Here is a 22,372-nt window from a genome sequence, read left to right as displayed (position 1 = left end):
CCCCCCCCCCCCCCCACATACAAACACGCACGAACGTTCTGCCTTTTCGTTTATCCGCTACTCGATAGCCGTCAGATGTTCATTTAAGGGTACATCGAACCGTGACGGGGTAACATTTCACCCGGATTAATGTTTGCAGGATGTTACCTTGAATCTTTGTTCGCGTCGACGGAACCGTGCGATTTACAACGGTCTATTATTGGATGGACAGAAATCGTGACTTCACGCGTTTCGAGGAGGGAATTATAGTGTCTGGCAGGTGAGAAGGATCTTTCGAGAGATTGCGGAAGCTGGGACTCATCGAGGATTTTTGTTAAATAACGGCGATGTTTTCTACAGGAAATAAGATTGTGTGGCCCACTCGTGCCAACATCCTCTTACCATTGAACAGATATTGGTATTTTGTAAAGAAACCGAAACTTCGCGAAATCAGGGCAAACTTCTCAAATCCCTAAAGTAGTTCTTCCATAATACTAAGAATGTTGAGAATCTCCTCAAGTTTATCCAAAGTAATAAACACCTGTACGATTCCATCTAAATATCACTAACTAACAGTGCTCGTCGCTAATGACCCAGATGTCAATGCGACGCTAATTCTTTAAATAAAAAAAAAGAAGATTGTGTGGAACAGAACTCGAAACTTACCTGAAACAAACGGGACGATTAGCGACGGGGGCGCGTGAAACGTTGAAAATCGTGAAAAGCCCAGTACACAGCGATCGTAAAATACATACAAATAAACCGCGGTCATGGAACCGGTTACATTGAAAACCGCGCTTCCCCCTGGTGGCCGTGTCCCAGGCCGTTGTATAATGACTTTCGAGCGTATTCCGTGCAAGCCAATATTTGTACGTGCTCCACTCGGCAAGGGTAATTAATAACCGGTACGAAGACAAATACACGAAACGCGTGACAAATGAATTCGCCCGGGCAAACTAGCGTTCCGTACCCTCTCCTCCCCCTCCACTTCGTAAATGGGCCTTGATATTTGTTTTTTACGAGGCTCCGGGAATTTTCGGCGGTTGCGTGCGACACGGGTATTAACTCCTGGCCGAAGAACAAGGGAAACCGAACGGAAATTCGGCCGGCACGGCGCCACACGGCGGGACGAACCGTGTAAAAACTGCGACATGGACGAAAATTTTAGTTTCGAATTTTCTTTTTTTTATCCACCTAAATATAATCCTTGGACATTACGGAAAAGGAGTTACAAAGAGAATGTTTTTTTAAATTGCTTAAAACCGAATTTTTCAACTATGTGTGCGTACACTTTTTAAGGCAGCTATTCTTTGAATCAAATCATCTATTTGAATTCGAAAAAATTTTTTTCATTTGTGCCATGTTATTACACGTATATTTGGCTACTTACCATCATTCAGAAATCCAGAATTCGACGATTAGTTTTGGAGATTTTATCCTTTAAAGAAATGTTCAAGTTTTTGTTGATATAACTACTTTAGGAAGGTGTAAATAAATGGAGAAATGGCGTAACGCGTTGAATTTATGTTTCACACAATTTTAAAAAATTTGTATAAAGATATGATTGGTCGTTTAGAAGAAAATTGGATGTCCAGAGATTTACACATTCCGTCCCACTGTGTGTGTTGCCGGTTATCGTTTGGCGGAAAATAGTTTATCGAATAACAGACTGGGATATACATATCAATCGCCAGCCGAGGCCACCGACAATTTGCATCCCCGATGAGATACAAATGCCGAGTCGGCGCAAATACTCTCAGCACACCGAGCTCGTGTAGCTATTATATTATAATACTTTATGTACAGTTCGCTTGATCTGGGTTACGGGTGTGATTAATAGGACCGAATGACGTGCATTACGTGCCTGCGGAACCTGGTGTTTGCTTTCGGAAATGTGCGAAGAATTTTCATTGGAATCGTGTATGTTAATACGACAATAATTGGTCGAGTGTCGAGACAGATGTGACGATAAAACACGGAGACGGTATGTACATAAACACGCGGAATTATACAGGGTTGTCAAATAAACATTTGCTATATGTTCATTACACCTTTTTCACTCCACTCGGCGACTACTACAAGAACCTAAAGTCTTTGACCCTTTTTTTGGACACCCCGGGTCTATTTAATCACCCAAAGACAGAAGTTTGTCAGGTACTCCATGGACCACTATGATACGTAAAAATCTATGCAGTAAAGCGTATAAAAGATTGGCTGAATAAACTCTTTGGAACGCTGTAATGTTTAACGCATTCGGATCGCGCGGAGCACCATAAAACAAAGATGATACACGTTTCCACTCCTCGGAATCGTTGTTTGCCGAACCGTCGCGCCAATATATCGAAGATAGGCGTTCAACTTCCATCGAGGTGCCATAGAACAAGGTAATATTGCGGTCTTTCTGGAATGTTGTCCTATAAAGGACGAGGATCGATACTCGCATAGATGCGTCGCACACACGCGGATAAATCACGGGGAAACGTTGTAAAAACCGACACACCGCGATAAACTCGACCGCGGTAATAAATAACCGGACGGAAATCATGAATCTAAATTGAATAACAGTTATAAAAAAAGAAAAAAAAAATATCAATTCAAGATCTGCCCGCGATACTTCGCGGTTCAAAGGCCGTGATGGGAGGAGCATTGTTTTTACGAGTGAATTAATTTATCGACGAATCAAGCCTCGAATGGGACAAGTCCCCGAAAGCATTAGTCCAATCGAGACCATTACTCGTAGGTGAAATATGGTCGGTTATATCCGCGCACGATATTTTGCATTCCTTACTTTTCATTTTTTTTTCTTTTTTCTACCTCCCTCTCGTTCGAGTAACTAATAGTACCGCATACATTATGTCGGTGGGGAAACCTGTGTAATGCTTCTTATTACCAGTCTTATGAAAAATTCAATCGGTCCGCGCGGCCCACCGAACAACCGCTCGGCCACAAAGGCGGGCACGGGGTAATGACACGCGGCTGAAATTAAAAGCAACGCGGCGGCCGCTCGGCGCATAATTACAGTAAAAAACGGAAATGACTTCTCCATTGTTGGGGTACTTAGAACGAAGATCGATCGCGTAACACGCCTGTGTAATCGGCTCAAGGTGTACCGGCTTTTTCACCCCGAATCCATCAGCAGCCGTAAGGTCAATTCCGCCGTTCTACGGGTGTTCCGCGCCCCGTTGCTCTGCACTCGCGACGAATAATTGAATATTCTGCAGGCTTAATGCGAGCCAGTCGATGGAAAGGCAACGAAAGGGTTGTGAACAATACACGGAGGATTGAATTCGAGGTGATTACAGACGAAGGAAAGTAATTGGATTCGTGGTGTCGGGAAACTAACTGCACGATACATTCATAATCATTTGTAAGGGATAGTGGGGCAAGATGGGATAATTGTTTCTTTCGTGTTGTTGTGCTTCCATGTTACTGGAAAAATGGGCAGACTAAAAAAGAGAGGTGAATTGCAGGACACCAATAGTTACAGTCAGTTTATAGCGTCTTCATGCGTTTAGGGGTTATTCTTTCGTTTTTAATGATTGTGATTTTATTTTCAGCTACCTTGTGAACATCAGCAGATAAATAACAATTCTCGATGATATTATGTATTGAATATTATCAATTGGGCAATTTCTTAAGGTATTTATTTATGTAAACAAATGAAAATGTTATCATTCGATCAGTAGTGATACAATTGGCTCTATCTTCATGGCTTATCTCACGTAACGATGAAAAGGGGAACAACAAAAGCACGTTTCCTTGGAATTCGTGTCGTCTCTAATTGTACAGACTGTGAGTCCGACTGAAAAGCTGATAACGTTACTCCGGTCGACATCCGTGTCGACTAGGTTGACGCGCTAATTAACCCGGAGCCGAGAATAAGTGTACACTCGCAGGAGCGTCGAAAGTTTCCGTTTCTCGAGAGAGGGGGGAACGTCTTGCATTTTCGCCATCGGACCACGGGGATTAACAAGTCTGACTGGCGTGGTGCACAGAGAAGGCGTCGTTAAACTTCCCCGACAATTCCGAAAACGACGGCGAAATATCGAAGGAATAACGGAGAGACCATCGGGTAATCCTGGCGTAAACTAGCTTGTAAACGAGTCGTTTACGCGTCAATCTCGAAGCTTTCCGGGGAATGCCACTCTCTTGGGTAAGGACTTGTAACAAGGGAAGCTGGTTACACCGCTGTAAAGCGATTACAGATTCTATCGAGCTGGCGAAGCTGTGTTGCTTGAGAAACAAGAATTTAAATAATACAAAGTCCGAGAGTTTCGTTACTTCACGGGCTTTTCAGCTGAGAAAATGGTCGAATTGTTAGCACTCGTTCCATTTTATAAGGTTCGATCTTGACCGTAATTGATTATTTGTTGGAATCATGAAACATATTTGATATCGTGAAAAATCTGTAACTTCAAATTATTTGCAATCGTTTCTTTTTTAATCGTTCCGACAAAAACCTTCATGGTCTTTCATCCAGCTCTGTTTATTCCCACCCCGTGTTGCTAATGATTGCCCTCGGAACGAGAATTCCATCGGACCAACGGGAGAAAAAGACGAAACCCAACTGTGAAAGGAAGTTCATCATCCCTCGGAAAGAGCGATAAGCTCTGGTCCGTACCCTATCTCGGGCAGCGCAAAAATCAAAGCCCTGCTGAAGGACAGCTGGCAGACAAGGACAAGGCTGCGTTAATATTTCAGACCTCAACTTTGAGTCCCCGTCGTTCTAAGGGTATCGAAGGGACACACGCGCACGGCAGATCGAGCATTACGGTTGAATTATGCAAAAACATTGATTCCAGGCCACGCTGGAAACTCCTCTCTCCAGTTCTGAGACGTGGTTTGCCCCGCTGTTGTTTGCCTCGCGCAAACCACGGTAGCGTATCAGCGAACAGTATTGTAATTACACCGTTCCTACTTCAACTTAATGAGAGAGCGGCTTTAAAGTTGGATTACTGATTTCAGCGCGGTCAGCCTCTTGATGTTGATTCTTTCAGACTTGACCGATCTGATGCACAAATGCACCAGTATCTTCGTTCTGCATCTATCTCTGTGATTTTAAATTCACCTCTCCTCTTTGTTTCCCTCGTTTCACCTTGATTATAGAAGGCCGTATGTTTAAAACAATGGTTTACAAAAATCATCCACTGAATCATCCCACGATCCACAGGATAAATGAGTCAACGGGACAACTTATCGGACATTCCAGCAAATCAGGAATGGAAGACAGAAACAATGCACTATTTCCAGGGACTTTTAAGAAGTTCGTATGTCAGACCGTTGCAAAATCGTGATCGCAAATAATGCGGGCTACACTCGGTTTTCTCTCGTGCACCGCCCTTTTCGAGAAGGGGTCTTCTTCCGCATCCGTAGCTCGTGTTCCGGAGTTTACGTAGATCTCGTCCGAAGCTCCGACCGATTTACGGTTCGACGAACAAAATCGTTCCTGTAACTCGAACGTTTCCGCGCGGACGAGCTAATAATATCTTATTGCGTGGGTCTTTCTTCCAGGATCGAGGAGAACGTTCGACAATCGATGCTGAATCGTCGAACTAGCAAAACGATTCTAGCTTCACTTGTCGTTGATGATGGTACTCGATGACCGATGTTCTCTGTTTCAGTACAAAACAAGATTAAACAATCATCCTTGCGACCTGGCTAAAAAGCTATATACAGAAAATTTACCTAGAAGATTGCACAGAAAGCACCCTAGCGGCTTTCTTCACCAGAGTGATTACTATTCTGTTACGATATAAAAAAACTTACGGAATCAATGCATGTACAAAATCATTTCCAAGCAGTTTTAGTACATTACTGTGATCAAATCTTTTTAGAAGAATATTTGACTCGTTCTTCATTTATCGTGTACGTTTAAACTTCTGTGCAGGATGTTTTCTAATGAGAAAATAACTTCTTAAATCGCTGGATGAAAGTATATAAATCTGATACTGAATTTTCCAACTTTTCCCTTCCAGTTCAGTCAACAGCAAGAAATTATCCGAACAAGAATGTTGAATTTTCGCCCGAGCGACAGCGATCATAGATGGTGTCGTCAGGATTATTATCGAAACGTAGACATTCTAGAGAACGCGAGTGATCACATCCGCCCGTCATTTCTAATTAGATAAATTGCACGTCGCCCGTCTACGATCGAAGTCGGATCTGTGTACTGGCGACAGGCTGTCTTCGCGTTCGCAGGGATATCTGCACGGTCGCGGGCTGATATTACCGGTCGTTTGTTATTGGAAATGCAATTCGCAATATTTTGTCGGGAATAGTGAATGGAGGAACATCGGCACGGGGGAACGGTCGCCTAGTAGTATCCGTGAGGAAAACAATCGTAAATCCGTGGCGAAGACAGTGGAAAGCAATCGTAAAACTGGTATCATGAATTCCATGGGCTGGCATAAAGAGCAGGAAAAATATCTTTGAATAATTCGGAATTATTCTGGAGTGCATTTGCTTAGTTGTCTTGGAATCTGGTTTCTTAGAAAATAAATCAAACGATAACACTTTGGAACCTAATTATAATTATCATTATTTTCTAAAATTATTTCTCGACTCTCTTTCGTTCGATCAACATCGCGATGAAATCAATTTGTACAACAAAAAGCGTAGATTCTTCCGGTCGAGTATTTATTAACGATTTTAGCGAAATAATCCGACTTGACGTATTTCACAGGCAAAAACGATCGACCAATGGGAGACGGCAGTGTCCATCGCACGCGTGCTTGCGGTCAGAGACGAAATACCAACTGTTCGTTGGTGTTGACGAGCTACAGTTCTGGTTATGCAGCGTCGTCGTTGTCGTCGTCACGTCACTAATTAGATCGGGCCGCGATTAACTCCGAGTGAGATTCCCTGGAAAGCCGTTGATCTCAAGGAAGTTTCACGGGCAGAGAGACAGAACGCGATAAGGCTGATAATTAAGCGTCCGTCGGTGGCCTGGCTGGTTAAAGCGGAAGTAGCACCGCCGTTGAGCTCCGTTTATTTTCGTATTTTATTCTTTGCATATTTACGTGGTAGCAATTTTATTTCCGTGAAACATCGTAGATAACTGGAGAAGAATATTTTCGATCGCTTAAAAACTATCGAACTGACATCGAATCGGTCAATTAACCCTTTAACACCCAGACATTTAAATCGTGATTTCAAAATTACGAGACTGATATACATGTTGTATCTTATTATTTTGAAGTCGAAAATATTAAATCAACCTATTTGTCTAATTTTTGTTTTATCCGCTTCTAACCCTTTAACGCCCAAACATCTCTTTCAGGGAAAAAAATTATTTCTCACGAGTAGTTAACTTGAAAATGGTGCTCATGTATATTTTCACGACAAAATTCGCGGAAATATAGTTTTTTAGATGTGACGTATACGTCACGCCGGGCGTTAAAGGGCTAATCGTTAAAAGGTCTGTTAAAATTCAACAATGTCACGCCAACAGCATATTGAGCAATGAACACTGACGTTGAATCGTGCAACCCGTTCTGTGGAAAGCATTTGTTCGAACACCGATCGAGAACAATTAGTCCGTGAAACGCCTTCGGTGGAACGACAAGGAGAAATAAAATCAACGGAGGCTAAATTGATTTTCTATTCACGGGAAGAGCGCCTAGACGACGAACCGACGACAGCCAATGCTGGAATTGATTCTCATATTATTTCTATCGGTTGCTTCGTCGTCTCTCCTGCTGATCGAATCGGAAATAAAGGCGAAGAAATACGACGAGACATCATTGGGGGTTGGTAATACCTCCAAGGGAAAAGGCTGGTTTTGTTTGTGAACGCATTTCCAAAAATCTCTGAGTTTATTTTAAATTAATCGTATATTGTACCGTCGAGAAACTCAAACATTAATCAGTTTATTAATTCTATCGACTTTCTTGATAATACGGAAAAAACATATGGGATGTCCGATTTACTCGCGAGCAAATCTTAAAAACCGCCAGGTAGGTCCAGTCTACTGGATGAATTTCCAGGCGGTAAGAACAACAAGCAGTTTTACGTAACAAATGCGTTTAAACTCGACAAACGGAAAATCTGAAGAGAAAATGGCGCGGAAACCGTTCTCGTTGCGCAATAACCACATTTCATGGTTTATTTCTCTGATCCATAGACGGTATATCTCCATCCTATAAAGCATTAAGTTCATTCTCCCCGGAAGAAATTACTTTCGAATGGCAAAACCGACAAAAACAGCTCGTAGTTCTGTTCTTCGAAAGTTTCATGCTTCGTCGAATTAAACGGGAACGGAATTAATTTTCCATGATAGTGTAAAGACTTCGTTTCGCTAGAAAAATAGAAGAGATCAACTCGAACATTTTCGAAAAGACCCAGCGTAATTTCGAGGCAGCGTCACGTCCGAAACGTACATATTTAATCAGAGAAAGCAAGCGCGTTCCATTAATTTCCCGGTCGAGGGATCCGTGCTCATTAACGGAATCTAACGTGTCGCTTTCCAGTCGGTTCTCTATATACGCCACTGTCAAACGTCAGCTAATCGTTCCCACGAGTATCTGGCCGGTCCGAGTTGCATGTTTGCAGGGAAAATACTCCGTTCGGAGGGCTTGTATCTAGAGGAAAAATATTTTTCGACCCAGTGGACACAGTCTCCGGCGGACAGTTGGCCAGCGTATAACGTGCTGGCTCGATTCGATACGTTGTTTCAATGGGAAACTCGCATAAAGAATCACAGAGGGACGGGGACCGTTAAATGGTACCGGAGTCTAGAGTCTTTTATCATTCTTCGTCGTACGGAAACTCGTGTTTTCCACGGCTTTATTATCATTCGCGAAATGTAAAATCGTTCGCCTGTTAAATTACTCGATCCAAGGAAGGGGAGGTTGGTCGAAGCGTTTTAATTAACGTTGTATAAATTTGTATCGTGTTGTATCTCGAGTTTCGTTATTATTTTACGGGAAGCCGAATAAATTGTGCGTTTGCGAAAGTTCCGTAGAACGTCTGTTTACCAGCCGTTTCTAAGAGCACAATTAAAGGAGAGAGGCTTCGGATGAAATTCAGGAATTATAATTGATCACGGAGATAGCGCGAAGGGTTGCGTGGTAACGAGAACTGCGTCAAGCAACAGCAATAAAAGAAACATGAAGGGTCGCGTTGAACAACGTCTTTGCCTCGCGAGAATACGAGAGGGTTACACAATCGCAGGAGAATGCACACGGTACACTTCAAACGGTAATTTCCTAATTAGAATGTAAATATGTCCCTTTGTTCAGGGCGCGTGTAACAGTTTGTTCGAAATAATTATCGTCCCGAAATTTCCGGTTTGCTGGCAACAACGGAACGTTGGTAATAAACGTGTCGAATACTAAGGAACTTTCCTTTGGCCGTGCTGCATAAACGAAACCACGATTGAAACAGTACACCCTCGATATTGCCCGCTGTAATTCTATCGATACGAAACAAGATAATAATCTCGAGGTATTCAGAAAAATTATTCATTTCATAAACAAACTGTTCGAAATATATATATAATAATGTAACATGGAGACTCTCGATAGAATTACAGTTAATCCAGTTGCACGGAATGGAAAGACTCTTCGTAATACAGATGTCCTAGCATAGATCCGTGCATTATCCTCTCATAGGCCAGCAGAGATCCTCCGAGTCCCGAAATGGTAGTCCACAATGAATCGTCCATAACAGTTGAGCATCCATTTAATTAGCGCGACCGAATACGGCGGACGCGCCTCTTATGCGCTGAACCAGCTTTCGAGGCCAAACTCGCGCGTCCTGTGGATACGCGCAAACCAACGCAATCTCGTTCGGCAATTCATCAGGATTAATCCTGCGTTGATAGTCCGGCGCCAGTGCGAGCGTCGCACCGTTATTACGTGCCGACGTCGCCGACGCAATTCGAAGCTTCCAATGCTTCGGTTCGCAAATGAGGATTCAAACTGGATAAATTCTTCTCAAAGTGAATACACTGATCAAAATTTCACTCGATCGGTTCGTATGAGCATATCAACCTACGAGTAAATTCCAATGAAAAACTTACAAAGATTGGGCCCAACAAAAACGAAGCAAATAACAAACTTTTAAGTATTTGACACTGTATGGGAACGCGATTTGTGAAAAGTCAAAAGTCGTGCTAGAACAATCATATCCGAAAAATACAAGCAGATAGTCTTTCTGAAAAATTCTGTTCCGTTGAAAAACCGTCCCGTTACGACCAGTCAATTTTTAAAGCGATAATGCATCCGATGCTGAGAGAAACCGCCAAATATCAGTGAAACAACGCCCGTGCGCGGTTTCGTTCCTGTTTACGAGACCCAAATTCCAAAACGACTTCTGAAATTCCCTTTTCCACGAGGGGTGGCCACCCCCGACGAACGGCTGTTTCTGCCTTTTTTTCCACCCCCCGCGGGTCGCAGCGAACGGAAAGTTATTTCCCTCGTCCGCCTTTTTCCAGTTCGCGGTCGTAACGAGTTTCGATTTATGATTTGTCGAACGGGAACACGCCCGATTCCTACCCGTTGCTTTCATCTGCATAACGCCCGACGTCGCCCTATGCCAGGCACCAGAGGGTTCCCTCGTCGATTTCCGGGATATAAGCAACACAATGCGATAACAAATGACGCGCGATAAAATAAAATTGCCCGGGTTCTCGCAGATTTTCCCTCGTACCGTCGTCGATTACTCTTGCATTACGCGGTGAACTACGATGAAAGCGGGTGTAAAACTCAACCATTTTCACCGTGAATCATGTATCAGGTATGGTAACGATTGCAAACCTTCGTCAAATTAACTGGCGGAAAAAATTGTCGATATATTCACGGTTTTTGTATGTTACCCGTGTAATCGGGAGCCGAGTTTGATCCATTTGGAAGTTGATAAATATTTCTGCTACTACAGTAAATGATCGATGATTGTTCGAAGGCTCCTTGGTACTGACAAGAGGAGGTCCCCAGGTGTAATGCTGACTTTTTAAGGAAATTTAGCACAGTGATAGAGTTTCGAATTTTGAGGCCAATGATATTTGTTTCAGTCTTATTTTATGAAACATTTAATGTTCAGTGCTGAGGAGCCTTCGATCGCTCATCGAAAATTTACTATATATCGATGCTGTCGTATTTATATGTCTTATTAACCGTTACCTGAATAAAGTTGTGGGTCGATTAATAAGTAACCAACAGATTGTGATTCCTTATGTGGGAATAATATATAGTAGACTAATTTATATATTTTCTCCTCTGAATCGATCGTTAGATTGAGATTGAATAAATTATTTAGTCTTGTGTAAATATATCAAATTCGTATTTAACTCTTCGTACTGAGTGTTCTCGCTACGATTTGTCTTTATACGATATCCAAGTGAAACCTCGGCGTAATACATTTATAAGTATGGTCGTCAGCGGATGATGAATTGCCGAATTTGTATGCGGCGTATTTTTAAAATTCAACTTGCATCTTTTCGCGTTGATTAATGTCTCCGTGACGATGAAATTAAATTCCAATTAGCCGAACTGAATATGGTATTCCGAAGAGGAGGGCGGGGAATTTCAAGTGTCTTCGCCGTTTCGAAAATCCAAGGCGTTGATAGTCGCAAGTTATGCGGAATTGTACGAAGAAATGCATTTCAAGATTCAGAGAGTCTTGGGTACTACTCAGATTATTTTCATTCCTCCAAAGCCGGTTAACTGTAATCTCTCAGTAGACATTTATTTTACTTATAAACAAATATTCCTTTATTTTCGAAAGGAAGCTAGTAAAGTATTCTATTTCAAAAAAACATTCTTTTACTATTAATCTTCATTAAATTATATTGGTGTAATTCTCCACTGTGAAATATTTCGCACTTGCAGAAAAATTTTCTCTCTCCAGATTTGTGACCACCAGACAAAGAACGAATCAGGCTTTACTTTGAATTATGCGGCCCGCGGTGATCATGTTTCCACGGAAATTCGATTCAACGGTTTTTTTTTGCGACAAAAACTCCCTTTTCGCTTTTCAAAAAATTCAGTTCCCTCCGAACATGCATTAATAATTAAAAATGCCTGTCCTGTACGCTATCGTATATAATGAAGTTCATTTTTTATTCAAACGAATCCACGTTAATACCGTGGCATTATGAATAATTATTAACCCGAATGTACACCGTCCACAATCCACAAATTCTCAATGTTCTCGTTACATGTTATTTTAATACGGTCCGCTGGCTTTGCTTCCCGATAAGCAGATAAATATCTGTCCTCCCACTGCCATATATGAATAAATATTTAACCACGAAGTTACAGACAAACTGTGTTCAAGATTAAATAATTGCAAGTCCGAAAACCGAAATAAATCGACGGGGAGGGATTTATAAAGTTACGTTCTACAACGTTTTATTCCTCGAATCCTATTCCCAGTTGGATTTTTCCTGGATCCTAAGCCCGTACGATGATCTCACTTACCCAAGAAAATTAGCAAAGTGCGGAAGCCAGTTTCTCTGACACCGAACGTCCACAAAAGAAGAAGATCAGACGTTTCCCATGCAATCCGAGTCCGCTCGAATTACCATGCAGAAATTTTATTTAACTTTCTTCATTTTTACGCGGCTGACGACGACCACAGTTCGGGTCGACGGAGTCTTCCTGGCTACTTAGAGTTAGCAGGGGTCTCGGAGGCCGATTTATGGTTGGGTAACTCCACTTTCCAGGGAAACCTCTTCTCTCTTTTCGCGAGCCTCGGACGTCTCGTTGCAGATGATCGAGAAAAACGAAGATCCTCGGCTGAAATGAAAATATGCTGGCCCGTGCTCTCTTCGCGCGTCACCGCGCACCCACCTCCGAGCCATTCTGTTTTCCTGCGGTACAGATTTCTCTCTCGCCTTTTTCGGGCCCCCAGAATTTCGGAATTCACACGACCCACGGGAATACCACGGCGCTTCGTCGAACGAGCGACACGGTTCCCGGATCCTGATGCACTCTCGCGTTAAGGAAATGCAGGCTCTGACGTTATTTGGATCTAAATCTATGATTACGTTCAGGGGACGAGCTAACACTTTGACTACCACGTCATCTAAATATTCGTGGCACGTACGCTACATGCCAGAAGTATGGGACCATGTCTGATAATTAAAAAAAAAGGACAAATATTATGCTACAAAGATTTGAGAAAAGTAATGTGTTTAAACTAATTAGAAATGATTTGTATACGTACTGATTTCGTAACTTTTATTAAGGATTATTACGTATTCATTGTTAATTGCAACTAATTTATTTTTTTGTAACTAATTTTGTTAATTACCACAATTTCTTTTTTATGAAAGGGTTCTTCCGTCAAATAAGTCAAATTAAAAATTTCGTTTCAACGTCCAGATCCTTGTATAAATATGCACCGTAAGCTGTACGATCGAGAGAAGTCTCAGTATCGTTTGTGGCATCGAATGCTTTTAGCCCCCCTAGTCCCAGACTTTGTTCAAACATTAGAACCACCAACTTCTGAAATCCCGCCAGCCGGGAAGGGAAGGTTCCTGCAGATTTTTCGGTAACGAGAAGAATTTTTCATCGGATTGCTGCGGGGCGCGCCGTGTTCCCCCCCCCCCCCCCCCCACGTGAGATACGCCGAGAAGGGGGTATGTACCTAGATCAATACTACCCCACGCAGTCGACCACAAGAGAGGAGAGGTAAACAGAATTAACTGGAAAAAGTCAAGAATACGAAGGAGCATTGTGTCACGTCTACGCGGCCGAGCAGCCCACGGCAATTAACGCGAGCCTGATAATAAAATCTGAACGTCTTCCAGCGGACTGGACCGTTCCTCGAAGCTTTTCTGGGGAATATGATCTCGGTGAAACGAGCCGTGTAACGAAAGATATTCCAATATAATTACACCTTGATATAATTATGTCTTACATATTTTCGGAATTTTTTTCATACAGCACAATGTCAAATAGACCGTACACGCTGCTTGTCTGTTTAACAGCGATATATTGCTAATGAATGCGGGTTCCCATCGATTTCTATTAATTCCGACGTTATCGGAAACGCGTTTACACCGTGGCGAAACGGCAAACTCGTTTCGAGAACCGATAGGATCGATCGAGAACGCGATCTCGCGTGTAATTTATCGCGGAACATGTCTGTTCCTCGACGCAGGCATCTATCCGCGTGCGATTCATCATCGAGCGTCGAACTGGGACGGGAAAAAAAATCCGTTCCTTGGATATTTTTCACGGACCATTATCTAGATCAACTTTTCGTCGCCTCGAGACACCGGAGAACATGGTCGTCGTGTGGTACGGTTGAAAAAGGATTTCCTTCATTTTGCACTCACGAGTCTGTTCCTTACCACCACGAAAGGGAGATACGCTCATGGGACGCTAGATCTCATTAAACCGTGGTACCATTTTCCAGCTATTGCTCCTTCTATCTTATACATAAAAGGTGTCCGTGGTCCCAGGTTGTAGGACGATTTTATGTACTAAGGTTCGATTCACACACGCTCAGTTACATCCGAACAGTAAGGAAATCGGCTGATTTATCGTTACTTAAATCTTTAATTAAATCATTACTCCCACAATTTCTATTAGTAAATCCAAAGACCACAAGAGAACTGATGTTAAAGTGGAGGTAACGGGGAAAAATTTACGGTGGATATATCTCGGTCGGAGATGTCTCGTCGGCGAGGAGCTGGAAAATCGAGGACGTTTCTAGGTGAGTGACCCCTTCTCATTTGACATTCAATGGATGGCGCGCGCCATAAAGGGTTGGAATGTCGTGTACTCGAGCGGCGTAAATTACGGCCGGCCGGGAAATTCGTTGTAATTTCCCAGCGTGACGATTAGACGCGTGCTCGACGAAACACGGGTGAATTCTCGCCGAAGGGATCATGGTGAATCTCTATTACCTAGACGAGGAACCTGGTCGGAGATAACGCGGAACGAACGGATTCGCGACGGGCAAAGAGAGGAGATGCGTTGAAAGAATCGACGGAGATTTTTTTGCACGAATGCTCGAAATATGCGATGAAAGGGAAGTAGGAGGAATGACAGGCTGATTAACACACCTTGAATTTAATAACTGTGCGAATAGGATGCCTCTCAATGAGACGCGTTGTTGCTGGGCGAAGTGATCGTGCAGTTTTCGTAGGAATTTTAATAGGGATCAAAATCAACGAATGAATGTACAAGTGAATTTTGATATCTTTCATTCATAGTAATGAATCGGTGGACTATACTTTTAAGAGATCGTTGAGCTATGATCGCAGAATTATGTCGAGGTTGGAGACGAATGGTAATCCATAGATGAATGACCAGCAGGGGACAGCCGAGGGGAAACTTTACGTGGTCGGAACGGCACCGGTTCGCGAAAGTTTTCAACTTTTCAAGGGAGGAAAAAGAAGAAAATTAAAAGTATTGGCTTGCTGGGAGGAACTGCCATGGCCGGGGGACGTAGTTCTAATTGCTCATGCGTCGTTCGATTGTCGGAGGAATAATCGACTTCGGGGAATCATCATAAGTCTGTTTCGAATGATAACGAGAAAATACATTTTCTCAGAAAGACAACTTTACAAACTTTTCATTTATTTTTTTATAAATGAGTAAAGTTTTGCGAAGTTGTTATAGAAACTTAAAATTAATAATTGCTTTTTATATAATTTTTTCGAGGTATATATTTCTTTATAGATCCATATATGGAATCCAAATAGGAATCCATCATAGCGTCCCTCTCAGGATGTTTCACAAAATGCATAACTGTCTTCCTACACGAAGGACAAAATAACCGAAGTTGTACGACGACGATTTGCAGAAAAACAGGGAATCATTTGTATGCAAAATAACATAGCGAGATATCGTAAAAAAAAGGGGGGGGGGAATAACATTGTCGATCACGATTGCGTGATCGGCTGGAAGGTTTTCCGGCGTCGAGGGTGATGACAGCCAGGTCGTCGGCGAACCAGGGGAATGGGCCATGAATCTTTGAACACTTGGGTGAAACTATAGGGGTCGATGGCGAATTATGAAAGTTTAATACGACTTGTAGACCGTCAGGGCGTTTAGCTTCTGAAACCGACTATTTTTGCAACAGAACGACTGACGGACGGAAAATAGAACCGTCTGATCGTTCAAGTTTTACTGTACCATCTCTTTATGAATAATTTTATACCATTCATTTGTTATAAGTAGCCTGAGTGCACAAATACTATCCACTGTATGGGAAGACGTTGATCCCTACTAAATAATTTATTACATTCAAATCGAATTCTTCGTAATAGTTGGTTACTTGTTCAACGATCTAGAGAGCAGATAGTAATTTGCTATTAGAAACTCTCCTAAAAAAGATTCCTAATCTCGTTCCTTTGATAACTCCTTTGAATTTTTTTCCTTACAACGGGAGGGTAACTTTTCGGAAGGAAACGAAGTTCGACGAAACTTCGCGATGCTCTCTTCAAGAATAAATTGAAACGAAATTTGTTGAAAAGTTCCTTTACTAGCGGCAACCACCGCCGGACCATAAAACACCGGAGCTCCTTAATTACTTTCGTGATTTATACTATCGTTATAAATATTCTACTCGCGAACGAACAGCCGTGTTATTAACCCACGTTTTGAACAAACGCGATCCATCGACCCGAACGTGCTTTCCACTTGGATTAAACACAAAGCAACTATGATTTCGTCGATCGCCTCTCGACACCGTCGATATATCGATAACCGATGATCAGTCGTCATGTTTCATCGGCGAGACTCCGGTTAATTAAATGTGATTCTGTTCCATTTTCCAGCAATCCGGCCGACGCCCGCGAAAATTGGCTCTACGAGACGGGACTCCTTTGTCTTCGTTACACACGTTACGTGTCAGTCTTGTTCATCCGGCGTGTCCACTTATTTCTCTCAGAGTTTTCCCCCACGCGAGAAAACTTTTCCATCGTGGATAACCTGAGATTTTCGCCACTATTCTTTACACTTGCTTATAGCTTCTGTCTTATTAAAAATCCTGCGTTCAGCACATTGTTCTTACTTTTCGAACGAACACAATATGTTTCGCAGACAATGCTAATCTATACATATCTAATTAGAAGAAGTCCTGATTGACTGACTGATTCATCAACGACCAGCTCTTACCGTTTAATCCACAATAGGAACATAAAGTTTTAGAGGTAGTTTCCCCTTAGGACGTAAGCATCCACTAAGAAAGAGTTTTTGAAAATTCAACCACTAAACGGGTGAAAATGGGTAAAATCTATTTTTCTCATTCATTTTCCTTTATAAAATCTAATTAAAAAATTTTGTTTTAAAAAATATTTTTGCTAAATCCTGAAATCCGCGGGAAAAAAACTTATGCAAGATAAAGATACGGGTTCAGTTTCTTCGAAACTCATGTTTCCTCAAATGCGCGCTGAGAAACATCCAACGGCTAGGATTTAATGACACGTGGGAATGGAAACAGACTACAACATCGTGGGCTGCGCGCTCGACGATGTTGTTTATTCGTTACAACGAGAACGGCAAGTTAATTACCACGGTCTGGGTTATTCAGAGATCGGATGAAGTGGATTAGCCACCGGTGCACACCCTGGAAAATTATTGTCGTATATGGAACTGCGTCAGCCGCGAGCGAGTGCGCGCGCGCAGTGTCACCGGTCGCCTCTGAGACCGGTAATTAACTGGCACGTGGCCTTATCAAATACCTCTTTGGCGTTTTCTTCATTGTTCCCGGTGGATTGCGGCCGCCCCATTCACCGGCCGCGAATTCAAAAACTCCTCTCGACGCTGCGTTGCATCGCCTCGGTTCCCGACGCGGAAAATCCGCGAACTCCTGCACTCGAGCTGACTATTACCTACCCCCGTGTAGATTTCCCCCCTCCCTTGCCACGGTTCAGCGCGTAATTACGGGGGAATAACTTCAACTACCGGCTCATTTAACCGGTCGTTGAAATATGTTTATTAACCTAGCTACCCTGAGAAGCCTGGTGTTATTAAGACGCTAAGTTTCCATTTCCCATCCCTCCCTTGCTTCCCCTAACAATGTAACAGCGAACACGGAGACCTCGATTCTATTAGAACGCTTTAATAAACAGGGGATAATCGATAAACCCACCTTGCGTAGCGAGTCTAGCAGGTGCGAGGAAGAGACAGGAACGACTTCAGCGAGATCGTAACCGAATTTCCACGGAGTTCGTACCTATATTAATGGGAATCCTTGAGCGTTCAGTTTCTTCACCTAATTACCGGTTGTTCTTCCAACTAGTTCTCTCGAGGCTACTCCTATCATCGATTTCGAAATTGTTTTCCTTCCCCCGGGTACTTCTCGTAGGGTTACGGATACACACGTGTTAAGGGACATTTATCGAAGTTCCTGAGTTCGGTGTACGGCTATATTCTTTCGTTGTGTGTTCTCGCTCGGATAAAAGTTAGACTGTAACCACTTCGATTTCGAGGGAATTACTCGAACGAGCATCAACCATCGCCGAATTCTATTCTCGATAAATGTTCATCGACGACTCGACCGTATTTACGACTTACTTTTTTTATGTACACTGCGTAATCCAAGAATCTGCTATAATATATTTTAACACGAAAGTAGAAGGTTCCAGGAACACTTTTTATTCTATGATATAATCCTCGAGTTCTTACCTATGAAATAGGAGTGGATTAAACGAGTACAAGAAACAACATTTTAGTCGGTACCAAGCCCGTCCCACGGTGGAGAATTAGCCAGCGAAGACAGTGATCGATCAGTCGCTTCTTCGTGGAAAAATTCTACCGGAAATAACGGGTATCGGGCAACAATTAATCTCGGACGGTAGTAACTGCATCGATTTCCGCTTTCACTTTAATAAATAGTCACGTTGCCGGTGGGTGGGGGAATTCAGCGAAGAAAAACGACGCAGCGCGCACGGGGCGTTAACAAAAGCCGGTTCCATTCTTTCAGAATTTATTCCGATTGTACACTTTTCCTGTTTCAGATGTATTCCATTTCCGAAATGAGAAAACCGATCAATGCTCCCGGATCGCGCGATACGTGATTTATTCCTGTTCGACGAAACGAACGGTAAAAGGACGACTTTAATTCTCTTTCTTCTCGTTCTCTGGCAACGTGCTGTTGAGTAACGGTCTTTCCCTTAACGTTAGACACGATCTAGAGTACCCACCTCTAAAACATCGTTCACTTGAATCATTGCAAACATTTCCACGTTTCAGTGTATAAAGAAACTCTATCGAAATGTCAATCACCGTATGCAAGCCTGTGATTTCAACGTTGCACGCATTCGGCGGCTTCCTCTTTAAATCGAAATTGAAATCAGTACCGATCAGACTTGCTTGCGCCACGACAACAACCGACGGAGGGTCACAAGCCAGGATCAATTAATTCATTCGGTCCTATTTATGCTGATCGAGTAACGACGCGTGGTAACGCAGGAATAGCGCACGAAGAGAGGTAAAAGGCCAGCCGCTTAACCGAACGTCCGGAAATTAAGTCCCTTTCGTGCTCGTTCCACGTTGAATCACGATGCACCCGCGATTCGGGTCGCTCGATATTCGACCGGGGATGTTCTTCTCGGTTTTTTTCAAGGCGACGACAGCTAATAAAACGGGATAACGACGAAACGACGCTTGGCGAAACGGCTGGTTTCGTCCGCCCATCAATTAGCCCCCGGGAGCCGCAGACAGGAAGTCACGTCATCGAGAACCTCGATCCCCCTCGATCTTGCATCATTTTTCAAACGATCTTCGCGAGGGGGAGGAGACGAGCTCTGTCACCGACAGGTATTTATATTTAGACCACGTTCGAACGGAGTGCCGTTTCGGATTATCGATGAATTAAAATTTATTATTAGGATTCCCCGTTATTAATTGTAATCGAGGATAAACGATGTATAACAAGAATCTCGAAAGATCGGACAGCGTTCATAATTAGATACTGGACCTTATTCCGGCTTCGGTTCTATTTCGACGCTTTCGATACAATTTCAGGCTACTAACGACGGATCCACGCCACTAATTACGTCTCTCCCAGCCCCCATCTCCGTGTCAGTTATCGCAGTAGAATGTCACATTTGTAATTAGTAGAGCAGATTCGCGTGCCGAGATATTATTCGTGGAATCCCTAATAGCTGATTACCCAATAAACATTAATTACCACCATTGTTCGTCAATGGCATTGTTTCCAGCGATCAGCTATCAGAAAGTAATTAACGTTTCTTTTTTTTAATTTTGCTGTTACTCGTCACCGTGAACGATTGCTGTCGCACGATTAATCGCGCAGCGTGGTCTTTCCTGTTTCTATAATGGAAACCTGATTATGATAAATTATGCAAGCAAACTGTGTATTCAATCGTTACAGCCATTAAAAGCAATCTGTCGCTTGTTCCAACGACTAAATCTAGTGTAAAACAATCTCATTAGTGTTCACCTTAATATTCTCGTAGTCAGTAACCTGCTAACTACATTTATTCTTAATATCACATCCAAACAGTAGATAAACGGTGTTACTCGGAAATTTCAGGTAGGTAATCCGCTCGCGCAACCAGTACACTGACGAACATTTCCATTAATCCTAACCTAGTAATTATTACCAAAGCAGCGCACAACATACTTTGTTTGACGACCGCCAAAAAGAAGCCAGTAAAATTCGCGTTAAAAACTATCCCAGGACAAAATTCCACAATGTATAATAATAAAACCCAGCCAGGTTTCGTGGCAGCGATTCCGTAAGGGCGAGCCGTGTTTTAATGGCTAATGGACGGCGAAAGGAGTTACGGTTCTGCATTGTCCTCTCGTAGTGTAGACCCCTCCCTCCCATGATAATCCTTCTGTTTGTCACGCACGAAACACGCGATCACGGACGCACGTGTGCGTGTCACGCACCCGGAATATGGTATCATCTCGCGTGAATTAATCAACGTTGGGTCCGAAATAATTCGTCCAAGTTAGGGGAACCCCAGGCTTTTTACCTGAAGGGTCAAGCTTCGGTGGCGGTGGTGGTTTATTTGAGAGCCGCGCGTGTATTTGCCGGCGACAAACTTCGACTCGCGCGGTTTCGCGCGGGGTTAATTATGTATCGACGGGGGCGTCGAGAGGCGAGAGACGCAGCGCAAGCTTTGTGTCGACGGATTAGCCCCTCACCGGCGGAAAATGCTGCGGGCAAAGGTATATAACATTCGCGCTGGGCGGTAATTAAATTTCTACTTAGCTTGACGTGGGCTGGGGAGCCTCGAAGAGGAAACTTGAATTTCGCGGTCGATCGTTCATTGGGTTTCGCTGTCAGCCGAAACAGGGGGGGAAACACGGAACTTGCGAGTTCCCCGTCAAGTGCCACGATGCATTCTGGACGATAATATTCGACAGTTCACGTTCCTCCCTCTCCACCCTTCATCTTGCTTTTTCGTCTTTTTTTGCTGTTTTTTTGTTTAGCCGGGAAACTCCGTCGACACCCGACGACGCTGAAAGGAATTCTTACACGGGCGGAAGTTTTCTTAAAGCTGTTAGCGACGGGAAAGTTAGGCGAATCCGACTATAGGTAATTAAGGGCGGAAGCATGTTTCGTAGTTTGACTCGTAGCTTTTGTGTGGAGGTGGAACCGGAGCTTTCTGTACAGAAGAGGGCGAGAACGTTCTCAAAGATGTTCCTCGACGGTGAGATCTCCTCTCTTCTTTGCGAGAGTGACAGAGGAGAAGTATCGTCCTGAAGTATCCTTCTTTTTTTTTCGTTTGTAAAGAAAAGAATGGTCCTCTTCGAACTGTTGTACATAGGTACAATTCGATATCTTGGACTTCTTTCGAAGAGAATCCTTTGAGAAGAGAATTATTTTTGTAGTTACAGACTTAATATTGCTCTTTGCATTATTACTATTACATTCTTCCTCTTATTTGGCGTTCTCTTTTACTCTTATACTTTTTAAAGCCGTAGCGGTATTTTTATCATTCTTATCTTCTGTCCACCATTGACAACCTGGAGAAATAAAGGACACATAAAACGGGTCTCACTGAATTCACTCATTGTTCTCTTCAATGCTTTCTTCTCGGTGTCAATTTTCAAATACTGTACATATAGTGTCCATTCTATCCCATGTGTGTCAGCGGACCGTAAACCATTTCAACGGTCGCAGCAACGAGTACAACGCACCAGGTAGACAATATCAAACACCTGGCCTAACATTAAATGTCCTCTCTGTCTCTTTCTCTCTGCCTGTTATCGCAGACCCCATCGCAAGAACAGTGTCATAATTGGGGGGCAAAAAAAAAAGAAGGAATCAACTCACGTACGTTTACGTCGCGTGCTACGATTCATACGCGAATCATTTATAGAAAGTAAGGGTGACTCACCCCCTTCGTAATGCTTTTACGTAAACGTACAATTACCAGCGGGAGCGCCGAACTACGTCTAAACAGGCGACACCATGATAATTCCACATTTAAATCGATCTAAATTCCACTGTC

Source organism: Dufourea novaeangliae, unplaced genomic scaffold (genome assembly GCF_001272555.1).
Source record: "Dufourea novaeangliae isolate 0120121106 unplaced genomic scaffold, ASM127255v1 scaffold228, whole genome shotgun sequence".
In the NCBI taxonomy this organism is placed as follows: Eukaryota; Metazoa; Arthropoda; class Insecta; order Hymenoptera; family Halictidae; genus Dufourea; species Dufourea novaeangliae.
Note: the sequence above shows the minus strand (reverse complement) of the source record.